Source organism: Rhopalosiphum padi, chromosome 3 (genome assembly GCF_020882245.1).
Source record: "Rhopalosiphum padi isolate XX-2018 chromosome 3, ASM2088224v1, whole genome shotgun sequence".
NCBI lineage: Eukaryota > Metazoa > Arthropoda > Insecta > Hemiptera > Aphididae > Rhopalosiphum > Rhopalosiphum padi.
The window spans coordinates 13,826,234-13,839,977 of NC_083599.1; the positions used below are offsets into that span (position 1 = coordinate 13,826,234).

At 27.5% G+C, this 13,744-nt stretch overlaps 1 protein-coding gene across 1 annotated transcript in view; it reads right to left on the minus strand.

Annotated features, from left to right (window-relative positions):
- Window positions 1-12,167, minus strand: part of LOC132927224 (SOX domain-containing protein dichaete-like) — a 39,214-nt gene extending 27,047 nt beyond the window's left edge. Inside the window, exon 1 of the mRNA XM_060991714.1 lies at window positions 11,652-12,167. The gene's annotated coding sequence lies outside the window, so the exon portion shown is untranslated. The remainder of the gene's footprint in view (window positions 1-11,651) is intronic.
- Between the last annotated feature and the right edge of the window lie 1,577 nt (window positions 12,168-13,744).

A 13,744-nucleotide genomic window follows, 5' to 3' on the forward strand; every position in this document is an offset into this window, starting at 1 on the left:
AACTATTCAAATAATATTTTCAAATTATTCGAATAGTTTTTAAAAAATCATTTGAATACATACTTATTCGAATAATTATCTTGATAATGTTTTGCTCAATTTAATTCCCATCAAATTAATTAAAAAGAATGCAGCACCAACTTACAATAGATTAATGTAAAAAACAATTAAAATTCTTAAACATACAAACATCAAACTAATATACAACTAATATCTCAAAATACCTAGACTATCATTAAAAACATATTAAAATATATATTAAAAATACAAGGAACACAATCCTCAAATCATATATACTGAAACACATATAATTTCAGAATTTGAGCAAACAAGGAATGTTGGTTTTACGTTTGTTTTTTTGTCGAATTAGACTAGAAAATATTCACTAAATAGTAAATACACAAGTATCTAGTATAAACTATAAATTAGAACTATCAGTACAGGAAATAATTTTAAAAATATTTTGGCTCATTTTGAACATTTTTTAATTTGTTGCAGTTAAGACATGCATTAAATGTTTATACACACTACTGTGATGGCGATGAATATTCAATCAGAATTCAAACCTTCCAATTACAATATTTAAGTCAAATTACTATATGTTATTACTATTATTATTATTGTCTCAAAAAAACTTAAAAATCTAACTGTACAAAATGTAGATAAAAATGTGTACAAATATCTCGAATCTTTACAGCCATCGCATAATCCTCTCATCGCCGACGTAACAGTTAGGATAATATCCAGTGCTCGAATTGGGGTTGCGCAGGGGGACGGAGCTCCCCTACTAATTTTTTTTTGCGTACTCCAACTTTATTTTTTTACGGGAATGGGGGACGGCACAAACTTATGTCAAAAATAATTTTTATTAAAATGTGGATTTCAGTTTATAATGTTACGAATTTTAGAAGTATCAAAATTTAGTATTTTTGATTTTAGTATCAAAATTATTTTTGATAATAGGTAGTTTATCAATTTATTATTTTTAGTATATTATTATTATTATATCATTTCTATGATCATATATATATATTTTTTTAGTTTGCTTATTAATTAATTACAATATCAGTAATATCACACTGTTCTTTGCCTATAATTAATTGTACATATCTATTCTGTGGACTAGTATGAAGGTAGAATTAAAATATCTGTGCAGCTGAAAAGTGGTATTCAAAATATAAGTAAGGCTGGCAAGGGGGGGTGGGGGGGTAAAGCTCCCCCCGGCTCTCTGTTAAGTAATTGTGCACTTGGAACGCAGTTTTTAAATCGTTGGATTGAGCTCCTCTACTTAATTTTTCCCAATTCGAGCACTGAATATCCTAAATGCCTTCGAAAAACAACCAAAACGTAAATAGTGCTGCGACCTACTGGATGAAATACAGCCACATCATGTTATTCAATCGTAGGATGAATTATTCAACTACTTATATCATATCCACATCCCATCACTTTTGTAAAAATTAAATTACAGATTATAAAGTATACTTTTAAAAGCCATAAAATTAGTTATATAATTATAAATAATATATTTTAAATTTTAACAAACGTAGAATCAAGAATTAAAAAAATCTTATAACAAAATAACTTCAAATCATTTTACAAAACTTACAAGCAACATTTGTCCTGGTTTTATTTATCGTTAAACGATTTATTCTTACCAACTAATAATATTTTAATAATTTATACATGCAATTATTAATTTTATTATTTTTATTAACTGGCTAAACTATCTGGTAAATATAACAATATAATATAAATAAATGTGAAAAAAACTATTTGATTAACGTTATATTCAAATTTATCAAACGTAAAAATGGACTGCTTTTTAGAAGAAAAACAACTATATTTTTGTACAATTTGTAAAACATCATTTTTCACATACAATTTTTTCATTTCTCATATGAGAATACACTGGAAAAATAATTTATTTGTGTGTGGTGTCTGCAAAATGTCATTTTCACAAACAAATTGCTTAATTTCACACATGAAAATACACAATAGATAAAAGAATAGTAAGTACCATTTCACAATGAAGTATACCTATCGAAAAAAATATTTACTCAAATGTTCACTATCACCGAAACACGGGTAATACCTACAAATAACGTCAAACTAAATGGATTCAACAAAAAACATCAAAGAGACAAAAATGTTGGATATAATTTGTTCGTACATTATTATTATTATTGTTTTTATTAATACTACCCCGTACAATTCAGTTTCATAATTATTGTCCATATACTAGAATTCTTTTTTTTTTGTCTACAATATACAATATCATCGTTATGAACTTCTAACTTATAAGTCAATACCACAGTAACGTAGAAGATTGTAAATAGGTTCGTGGTAATATTAACTTAAAATTAGCTTAAATATATCTTTAAAATTTCATTATGTATAAAAAAAATAGTTATGCCCTTATGATCAATAATTTTTAATTAAAAAAAAGTATCTAAAACTGTTATTTTTCAATAACTCGTAAAAAATTAATGAGGCCTTAAAATATTTTGAAAATAGTATAATGACTAAAATATCTAGAAAATGGTGATATTATATTATCATTAAGTGATGACCTATACTCTATATAGTAACCTATTAACTTCGCCATTTTAATATTGAAACATTTTTTCTGATATACCTACAAAGTGTTTTCAAACAAAAAAATCACACATTGTAAAACCAATACACTTATCGATATGCTCAGAATGTAAAATTGATTTTATTTAATAATAACGTAAATCGCAAGGTACTCTACTACTCGATATACCTATGTTGTTTAAAATTTAACAAAATAAATAGTATCTATATTATCTATTATTATTGTTCATATACGACTAATAACACAATAATAATAAAATATAGTACGTATATTTAAGATTTCATAAAAAATTAAATATATAATCTTATAGAATTCCCATTGCGAGAAATGATCAAAAAATAACGGTTTCTTCACTATTTTATGGTAATCTGCAGAATTCATTAATGAGGTATATGTTATTATTTTTTAATGTGAAATTGAACGTGTACTTATTTGAGTTATTAATAATGCGTAATAAAATGATTTTGGAATTTTGGATTATTAGTTTATTACGAATATTACGAATAAAATGATATAATTTATAAGCTAAATAATGAGTATTATAAGTGGACAACACAATCGCATACTCGTATTTGGTTTTATCTATCTTAAAATTGCATAACAATCATAACATACCTCTTTACACCAAGTAGTTCACATTTCATTATGTTAGTTTTAATATTAAATAGAATTACTAACTATCATTAGTAATAATTTTTATAATATTTATTATATTTGTCATTAATTTTTATCAAACTAAAAGGGAATATAATTTCCTATGTTTGAGCGTGGATTTTTAAAAAAAAAATTCAAATATTGTCAAATATTATAAATTTAAAATGCTCATAATTTACATTAAACATAAAAAATGTTTAATATAATTAATTAGGTAATCATTATAATAATAATATAAAATACCTGTTTTTAACTTAAAATTTTAAAATGAAAGTTAAACATTTTTTTAAATTATATTCACTATTTTGTGCTTAATACCGATGTATTTTAACATTTATGTATTAAAAAGTAAAAAAAAATTGGCTTCCCAACTAAGTCATGAAAAGTACCTGGATCACATATAAAAAAAATATATTATAGGTCACTCGACAAAAACTAAACCACAATCTTATATTTATATATTGCTATTAATTTTATATTTATTGAGGAAACAAAATAACAATTATCAACTTCTGAATTTTAAATAGCAACCACTAACTTTAATTTCATAACAAACACTCATGGTAAAATGTACAAGCCAAATGCCTTTTTTTAATAGTAAAATATAAAAACTATATATGTATATATATACGTGTATGTGTGTATATATATATCATAGTTTGTTTAATTATTTATTTATTTACAATGAGTAATTTTAATTTGAGATGGATATGTATTGATTTTACAATATGACGTATATATTACAACATTTTCTATCTGTCATCACTCATCACCTTTTGAAGCAGTAATAATGTTTGGATTTTAAAAACTGAAGAATTTTACTAATAGAAAATTGAATTCAGTTGTTACTTTGGGGGTCTAAAGCAAACATTCACAGTACTTTTTATAATCGAGAAAAACAAAAAAATATTTACATAAAACAAGAATTTTCACGTAATATCGATTTTATTGATATAACTCGAGAACTATAGAGGATATATACTTGTAATTTTCACTAATTATTTAAAATGTCATTTTCATTATATAATAACAATTTTCAAAAATTATTAATCATTTTTAGAGCATATGTTGGCGTATAACATATTTAAATATATTATTTTACATTTGTTTTCTATAACTAACAATAAAAATTATTCGCTCGATCAAAGTTCTTGAAAATTTATAATACAAAATCCACATAAGTGTTTATATATCTATATAAAAATTGTAAATTATTTTTTATTAACATATGAAGTTGTAATCTTGATGAAAAATTGCAAATTATTTTGTTGTAAGAAATTCATATATACTTTCCTTTTTTTATCTAGGTTTTGAAAATTAAATACCTAAAAGATTCCACATAAGTAGTTCATACTGAAACCGTAAATCTAAAAAATATATAATTAATTTTTTTTATGGATATTTTAATTTAAATTTAGATGAAATTACTTATTTAAATTTTAAACAATAAATAACGTACGTTGTTAATAATTTTGTTATAATTTAAAATTAAAATTATTTAATTGTTAATTTAAAATTATATCAACCTACCATAATAGTAAAAGTAAAAAATCCAACTTCAATAGTTATATAATAGTATAAATATATATTAATGTATCATGAATTGATTTAATTTATTGAAAGTGATTTTTGATTTTAAAATTATCAAATACCTATACTTAAAGACTATGATGTTTTTAAATTATTGAGATTTGTTGTACTATTTAAGAAATGTCCAGTGAAGACACGTTATTTTTTTTTTAATGAGAATCCCTTTTCTACTGTTAAATTATTTAGCAAATAATTTTTCTCAACATTTTGAATCAAAATTTCAGTAGTTTTGAATTATTAATCTTTGTATAGGTACTAAGAACAAAAGGTCGATGATATTGGCAATCGCTAAAAAAACGACAAGTAAAAAATGACACGGAAAAAAACCACTAGGGTAAGAAACAGATATTAAACTAATAATATAATTGATGCGATAATTTTGACAAAAATAAGTTCAAGTTCAATCAATTTGCATTACCGTATTGTTATTCGTACACAGTATGACTATTATTTAATCTAAATATGTAACACATCAAGGCGAGTTCCCCGCTTTATGTATAAGTTTTATTTATATTTGGTTGAAATGAAATTGCCACGCCACCTGAATGGAAGCCCTTAACAATATTTACCTCGAAAAAAGAAAATACTGTTGTTTTGCGCTGTAAGCTTTAATCAATGATTGTCGTACTTTGTTTACAAAAACAAAAATAAGTTACGTCACCAAAAAAAAATACTTATTACCAATTATACAATATTTTGGTCATTAAGTAGATGTTTAATTTTTCTGCCCCTAAATGCAGCACTAAAGCTAACCTAAATTTGGTAAAGTATTGTGTATCCGGCATCCGCGACAATAATAATATTCACAAGTCTAATCTGTGGGGCGGCTTCTTCTATATCAAGCATCTCTGACAAAACTTCCTCTATTACCATTTAAGATTTTAAGCTTATGATTACTATCAAAATATCAAAATATGACATATGTATAGAATGTTTAATTTCAAATAAAGTTAAAAATAACTATATTGAAAAATATGATTTATACAATAAAATATAAAATATGGTCTCGTGCAAGAATAAGTCGTCGCGGCAGATTAAGACCTGCACAGTGTGGGGTGAGCACGAGGAATCGTCACCGCTGCGTTGCTTTCTTTTCATCAAATTCAAGTGTCCGTTTAATTGAATTGCCGTCAGCCTATAAATTTCCTCGTCGTCGACGACGTAAGCACAATAAAAGCGCGTAAAACCCACCACCGCTGGACGACAATAATAATATTGTACAAACAATTACTATAATATAACAACTACAAGTGTTTGGTGGTCGTGTTTTTACCGCGCGTCGTGTGTATTACAATTGTGTTTGCGGCGGTGATGACGACGATGACGACGACTCGTAAATAACAATGGTATAATAATAACAAAACTGCGATGAGCGGCACAGTCCGTCTTTATCGACTGCCGGTACATCACAAAACCACTGTTGTAGTGTAATGTTGTGACTCGAACGATCGTCTGGTGTCTAAAAGTCTATAGTATCCAAACGATTATATATATATAATATATATAGCTACCTATTTATTATATTGTTGATTTACAGAATTTAATATAACAACTCAAAAAACATAATGATGTACCTAATAGTATATTTTATATTATAAGCGATGTATAGAATATTTATAATTCGACATCGAGCTTTAGAAATATTTCTATTTAAACAGAATATTCAATCAGATTTGCACAATAGCTTAAAAAGAGTGTCTAATAACAGAAATCAACACCTTGGCGGATTGGCTTATGAATTATTAATACAAATTCGAAATTTTCAAAAAACGTGAAAGCAAGCTTTAATTCATTTTTTTACTCGGTTTAAGTAAGCCTGTACACAATAATAATTGTCTAACAATATTAATTGGAAAAAAGTAATTAACGAGGACAAACTATATATTAATCACACTATACATGCTTTTTCTTCCAGTGAGAGCAGCAAATAATAGTTCCATGGAATTCTACTCTCTCTTTTATTTCTTATTTCTCTCTTATTTGTCCATACACAGTTCCTTAAACCATACGATCATGTTTATAAAATAAAATCGTCAACGCACGAAACTTTTTTTATGATGTAATACCTATGTATTTGTAGCTATAGTAGATTAATGTATTAAAGGCTTATAAAATCCAAATAAACCCTTAAATACTAAGTAGTATACTTCGTCTAAATAGCTATATCGCCAAAAGTTGCCACCGCGAGCAATGCTTTAAATTATTTACTTAGTTATCAGGCTGTGTATATAACTACCTTATCGGAAATCAAGTACAATTATTGGGAAATAGCTAAACATTTTCACAATGTACACCTAAACACAAAAAAATTGTTTTCTCTTCTCTCAAAAATCTATTCTCATAATTTCACAATAATTAACAGATAACAATTGCAAAAAATATAATACTTAGATACATAAATACAACACCCTCAATTATGAAATTACCAATATAACAGCTAGTAAAAAAAAACTAATTGTTGTCAAACTTTTAGGGCTAAATTTCCAAAAGTACATACCGCTTTCAATCCCCAATTAACATGATAATCATTTAACATTAAATACGATTAGGTACTTACGAGAAACACGTTGTAATCAGACTTTTTCGTAATCATGTCTGCAGCATAATCAATTTCATATTACACATTGATGTTTAACGATACAGAGCTCAAACCAAAATGATAAACGTGAAGAGCGAAACCGCTGGTGCATTGTGGACTACCTAGCATTATGCGACGGACGAACGCGCGGAAATGGCAGCGATGAATGTTTGGAACAACACAATGCACTCGATGTCACCCTTGGCGATCCTCCTGTGTATTATATACACACGACATAGGGTGTCTATATATATATATATATATATATATATATATATAAATAATACTATATATATATAACATTATAACGTATAAGTGATCTATCCCATGTATCCAATCCAATTTTTGAAGAACGAAAACTATGGAAATAGTTTTGTTAAAAATTATTTAAAAAGTGTTAGGTACATAATATTTTAGGAGCTAATACAATATTTTACCTATTTTTCATGTTTAAAAATACCAGTATATTGTATTATTGTCTATAAAAAATATAATTCTATTTTTCATTTCCCGAGTGGGAATTTATTTAATAATATAAAAAATTATTTAACAAAATAAAGTAGGTAATACTAGTAGTAATAAACGTTCAACAACTTATTTAAAACACTGATTCTCGATGGTTTAAAATTAAATTCTTTTAGTTTAATCTTGGTCACTCTAGTCCACTCAAATTAATATATAATTATACACTAAATATATAATTATACACTAGGTAATACACTATTTAACTGTTCGACTTCGATCATTTATCAAAAAAAAAAGCAAACATATTTTGTACTTTTTTTTACCAGTTTAAAATGGAATAATAAGAGAATATTTTAAAAGAAATCCGCTAGACTTATATCACTTGAAATCGGTTATGATGGATATCATATTCTATGTCAACGTATAATAATTTGTTTGAAGAAGAAATATGTCAATAACGACAAGGACGACAAATGCACAGAATATGTAACGCATTGTACAAAAATATAATATGCGAATTGCAATATTCCGTCGTTTACTGTGACACTCGTGTCATTGACAATTGCCACGTAGCAATTATAGTTTAAGAGCATTGTACGGTTGAAGCAAATATTTGCCCTGCACAGCGTAAGGGCGATGGGAGAGGATCAAAATGTGAGAGAGGGCGCAGATAGGATATTATATAATTGAGTTACATGCGTGGTGCAAACAGCGTTACTAAGAACACTTTTAACACATACTGTCTATTATTTTGGAATATTATCGGAAATAATAATAATTTATTAACATCATCACTGTCATGTGAATATGTGATTGACTAGTACTGTGCAACAACATAATATATGGTACCTTGTTAATAATTATAATATACACTGTATAGTGTATATTATACAGAGTGATTCAACGGTTGATTTCCTCGGGCAGTCGGGCTGTCCTATAGTAAATGCCTAGATTAGGTAATACTCAGTAGCAAAAGACAATTATATATCAATTCCTCAAAAGCGTAAGCAACATACTCTAAATATTTTAATGAATTACTCTAATTTTCATTTTCCACATACCACATACATATTATAAATGTTTAGTATTTTTTATTTTAGATTCTGAACAGAGCATGTATATTTAATTATATTATAATGAATTTATTAATTTTACAATGTTAATATGTGCGTTTTTGTGTGTGTGTATACTGTATATGCAAGTACGCAATAATTAAAAGTCTATTAAATGCTTCGAATTTCAACTTATAATCGTATTGTTTGTACTTTAGGAAGATCAAAATTAATAATTCCAAAATTTAAAAAAACAAACAAAAATTTGGGAAAACTGGAATTTTTACACAAAACTATTTTTTTATGTAACCAAATCTTGGCATTTATTAAATTAATTGTCACAATTATTTTATATGTGTGTTTAAACTTAAAATCGAGCTTAACAAAAATCTTCAAAATCATTAAAATTTATAAGCTACATGTATTTTGTAGTAAAACATGTATAAAATCTTCAAATTTTATAGCTAAGGTATAAAAGTTTAATATAATGTTCTTAATAGTAGTTCATATAGTGAAACAAAAAATCTAAAAAGCGTATAGGTTACTAACAAATTTATGAGGATTTATCCATTGCGATATCTCCTGAAAAATGGAAATATCATAATTCTGGTTTTTTTAATAAGATCCACGGGAAAAAGGACTTCAAATATTTCATGTTTTAATTTATTTTAATGTTTTTGAAAAAAAGTTAAAATATATTTTTTTATTTAATTTTTTTCAAAAAAATTGAAAATAGCCATTTTGTAGAGTTTATTTTTCTGAAAATATTGACGTTTCAACATTTTAATTTCATTAATCTCCTGATTTTTAATATTTTTTCTAGTTTCGAAACAAACTGCGAATTATTTAATACGATAGTGGTATCATTGTATCAAACATACACCCTGTATATAAATAATGCAATATCACAATAGAAGAAACTGCCAAAATTCTATATAAACGTTTCCGCTTCTACTTGAAAAACCTTTCCAATCCATTAATTTCTGCTCTAGGTTCTGACACCATTCCTGGCAATACTCCTCGTCGTGGGAAAATTGTAAATTGAAATTTTTTAAATCACTAAAATAATTATTATTATAATTATTTTTTTCTTCAAGTAAAATTATCAAGTAAGATTGTAAGAATTTATCATTAATGTTATCAGTAGTTTATTAAGGTACCTATAAAAAATTTGATATAAGTAAGTAATATAAAATAAATATATTGTTCGATAAAAAACCATAATTTTTTGTATAATAGTATAATATTTATAATAAGATCATAAATATGTTGAAATATAGACTAATGTGTAGAGTGTAGAGCAAAAAGTTTAAGGACAACATAGAAAAATAATAGAACTATACCAAAAAAGATAGCTTACTACTTGGTCTATAAATAAACCCAATAATAGCAGGAAATAGAGAAAGAAGTTCTAAACAAAGATAGCAACATTTCCAGAAAAATATAGCTTATTAGGTAGTTGTCAGTTGATGCTATGATAAAAATATATAGTTGAAAGTATGAACTCTGTAAAGTCTCTAGGTGTCACAATATATCAGTTTTTAAAATAGAATTTCAATGTGTGTAGGTAAAACCAATTAAAAAATTAAGTACTAAGTATGTTTTGAAGGTTTAAATAGTATTTCATGTCAAAACACTATGATTATGGTTTCCTATGCTATTGCTTAATCAATACATAATTTTGTAATTTGTGTCATATTAGATTGCTTAGAACTGCAATACCTATATTATTTACTTATGAAACTCTTTCGTTCAAATACCAACATGCAGTACATAGTATGGTACTATGGTATACTAAATTACTAAATTTAAAATAGTGCTAGATATGCTATGAAATAAATTAATGAAATTATATTTGTATAGCTGTAAGTTTAGGTACACTATATGTACCTAAACTTCCATTTAACCATGATTATAGTACTTGCCAAAAAGCTAATATTTTTAAGAGTAAAAAAATATAATTAGAAAAAAAGATTCAATTAATATTAGTGTACATTATATTTACTTTATTTATTATTTGTAATTTGCATAAACAATTTAAAAACCTATAGCCTGAACAAAAATCATATTATTTATTAATTAATATAAGATAAAACCGTTTGTATTAATAATGATACCAACCACAGTATCAATCTATTAGGTATACATTATTCATATTGATATATCTTATTATTTATTTTTTATTTTTTACTATTTGTACAAAAGTACTTATTTTTTATACATATAATATGTACTTAAAGACTGAATATGTTTACATATGACTATATGAGTAAGTATGTAAAAATACTTTTGTAAGGTCTGTTGACTGTAGTTGTCAATCATTAAGAATTTTGTAAAAATGTGAAAAAGATAATAATATTATTATTGGCTATCCATTTTTAGTTTCTAACAATATTGATACTAAGCAACCTATAACAGAGTACGGGGAACGGCACAGTTCATAAAAAATTAATAAAATCATAAGCCATCATTCTGACAAAGATACAATATATAAGTACGAAACTTTTATTCGTATTTATTATGGAGAAAATTCAATACGTCGTAATATATAGCACATTAAATACCTACACCCTACGTATATTCCAACAGACTATGATGTCGAAGTTCCAAATGTTTTTATTAATTATAAACCGGACCTGTTCGTCACCAAACAAATATCGTTATCCGTGTCATTTTACTAAACTAAAATTTTTTATCTTAAACTACAACTTACCTCTCGATGTTCATCGATGCGTACGCCTATATTGGTGCGCATCTGCTGAAATTCTTCTCGTATAGACAATCGTAGAAACTAGAAAGACTGATATAAAAAAAAATATAGCACGATAACAATATTATGATCGGCGGGTTACGATTCCGACATCACACGCGTCACGCCTGTTGTAGTAGTTGTGGTCGAGAAACGATAGCCGGTCGGTAAGTTTGAGTAGGTACACAAGACGGACTTGCGACGGACGTACCGCAGTGATATCAGTAAAAGTACGAACCACTCACAGCACGTAACGAGGTTAACGGCGTAACATTTACTAAATAGTAAATTACTAATAAGTAATAAGTAAGTTTATGAGTAATAATAAGAAATATTATGTAGCAGACCCGCGTTACGCGTTGCGACTGACGTTTTATCAAGAAAAACCCAGTGCATGTTGTTGTTGTTGTTGTCGAATTCGTGTTGGTAAATATAAAATACAAATATACAATCATTAGTGTTTTCCATGTAAACGAATATGATAATAATAATATTATGTTGTTACTGGTTATCAATAGTTGTAAGACTAACTTTACTGTACACCTATTCCGAAGATATTAATAATCTGCAATACTGCGGCGTTCGCGCAATTTTACTACAAAAATAGTTTTTAATACTCTCTTGCGTCTGAACACCCGATGACGACGGTCTTTTCATATCAAATCGTCAAATATCGTTCTGCTCGCGCAATGCGCTTGCCGATGGTCGGCAATCGAACGCTCACGCCTACCACTAAGCTCTAACATCTATTAAACGAGTTTAATGTACCCAAACTTTGGGGGGAAGAGGGAACTATCACTATATTACTGACGCACAAGAACCAAAAACGCAAGTAATGAAATATCTTTAATTTACGTCAGAAATAGGGCAGAACATTAAAACAGTTAATATAATATAATAAAGAGATAGGACAACTTTTATAAAGCAAACTGCCTGTCCAACCGATTGCCTATTTATAGAAGTGACACAGTATACTTTTTATACATGTCGTTAATTTTCAATAGTAACAACTAACAAGTGTATGAGTATGACTGGATACTTTTTTTGGTATATTAAAATTTAAAAGTACTAAATAAGTCTATTTGTCCGTTTTTAAACACCGAAATAAAACTAAAATATTGGACGGTGACCCCCTAAATTCCGCTGGCCGCTGCCGCATGCCCAGATAATATTATTATTAAATTACATATTGCAAAATATTTTATATTATTTTATACAATTTACTTTTGAATAATTCTGTTACAATCATTTCTTACGCCATGGGAAATATCTCACTAACTTGTACTTAAATTATTATTCAATCTTAAATAATAAAAAAAAATTGGGGTGGCTAAAACAAATTTTGAGGGGGCTAAGTCTACCTAAGTCCCCCCTCCCTTAGTTTCGCCAATGTTTATACCAATAAATTACCACCTATATGTTATACACACGACTGTAAGTGGAAAAGACGATTAGAAAATCTGAAAGGCCGATTGGTCTCGTATAATAAACGACTGCATGCGGTGTGTACTCATATATAGGTGCAGTCGTACAGAGATCTCATTTTGCATTTAGACGACAACAATAAAACTATCAATATAAAAACATTAAACGTCTACAAAGTAATTTACTCGGCGCGTGGTGCATACATATTTCGCGAGTATTTCGACACGTACCGATCGTATAATCCACATCATACGGACAGATTGGTCCACGCGGACGCGCTCCATTTCCATTTCAGCGGGCCAATATTGACATTGTATTATTATATATAATACGGCCGTCCGCCGTATAATAAAAATGTGTATTTATCGCTCTCGCGTCTATTAGATTTGCTCTTAATAAAACGACGACGAGAGCACTGAGAGCAGTGCAAAGGCAAACACACTCGTAAAAATAGCTCGGGCGCGTGTTTGTATATACTGCGCGCGTCGCGGGCGGATAACGCGGACCCGCCGGATTGTGCGCGACAACCGAGCACAGACGGAATTTATAATAATTATTATTGTCCGCATTCCGCTCTGTCGTCGTCTACTCTGCCACGTCAAATTATCAATATTATTGTTGTTATTATTATT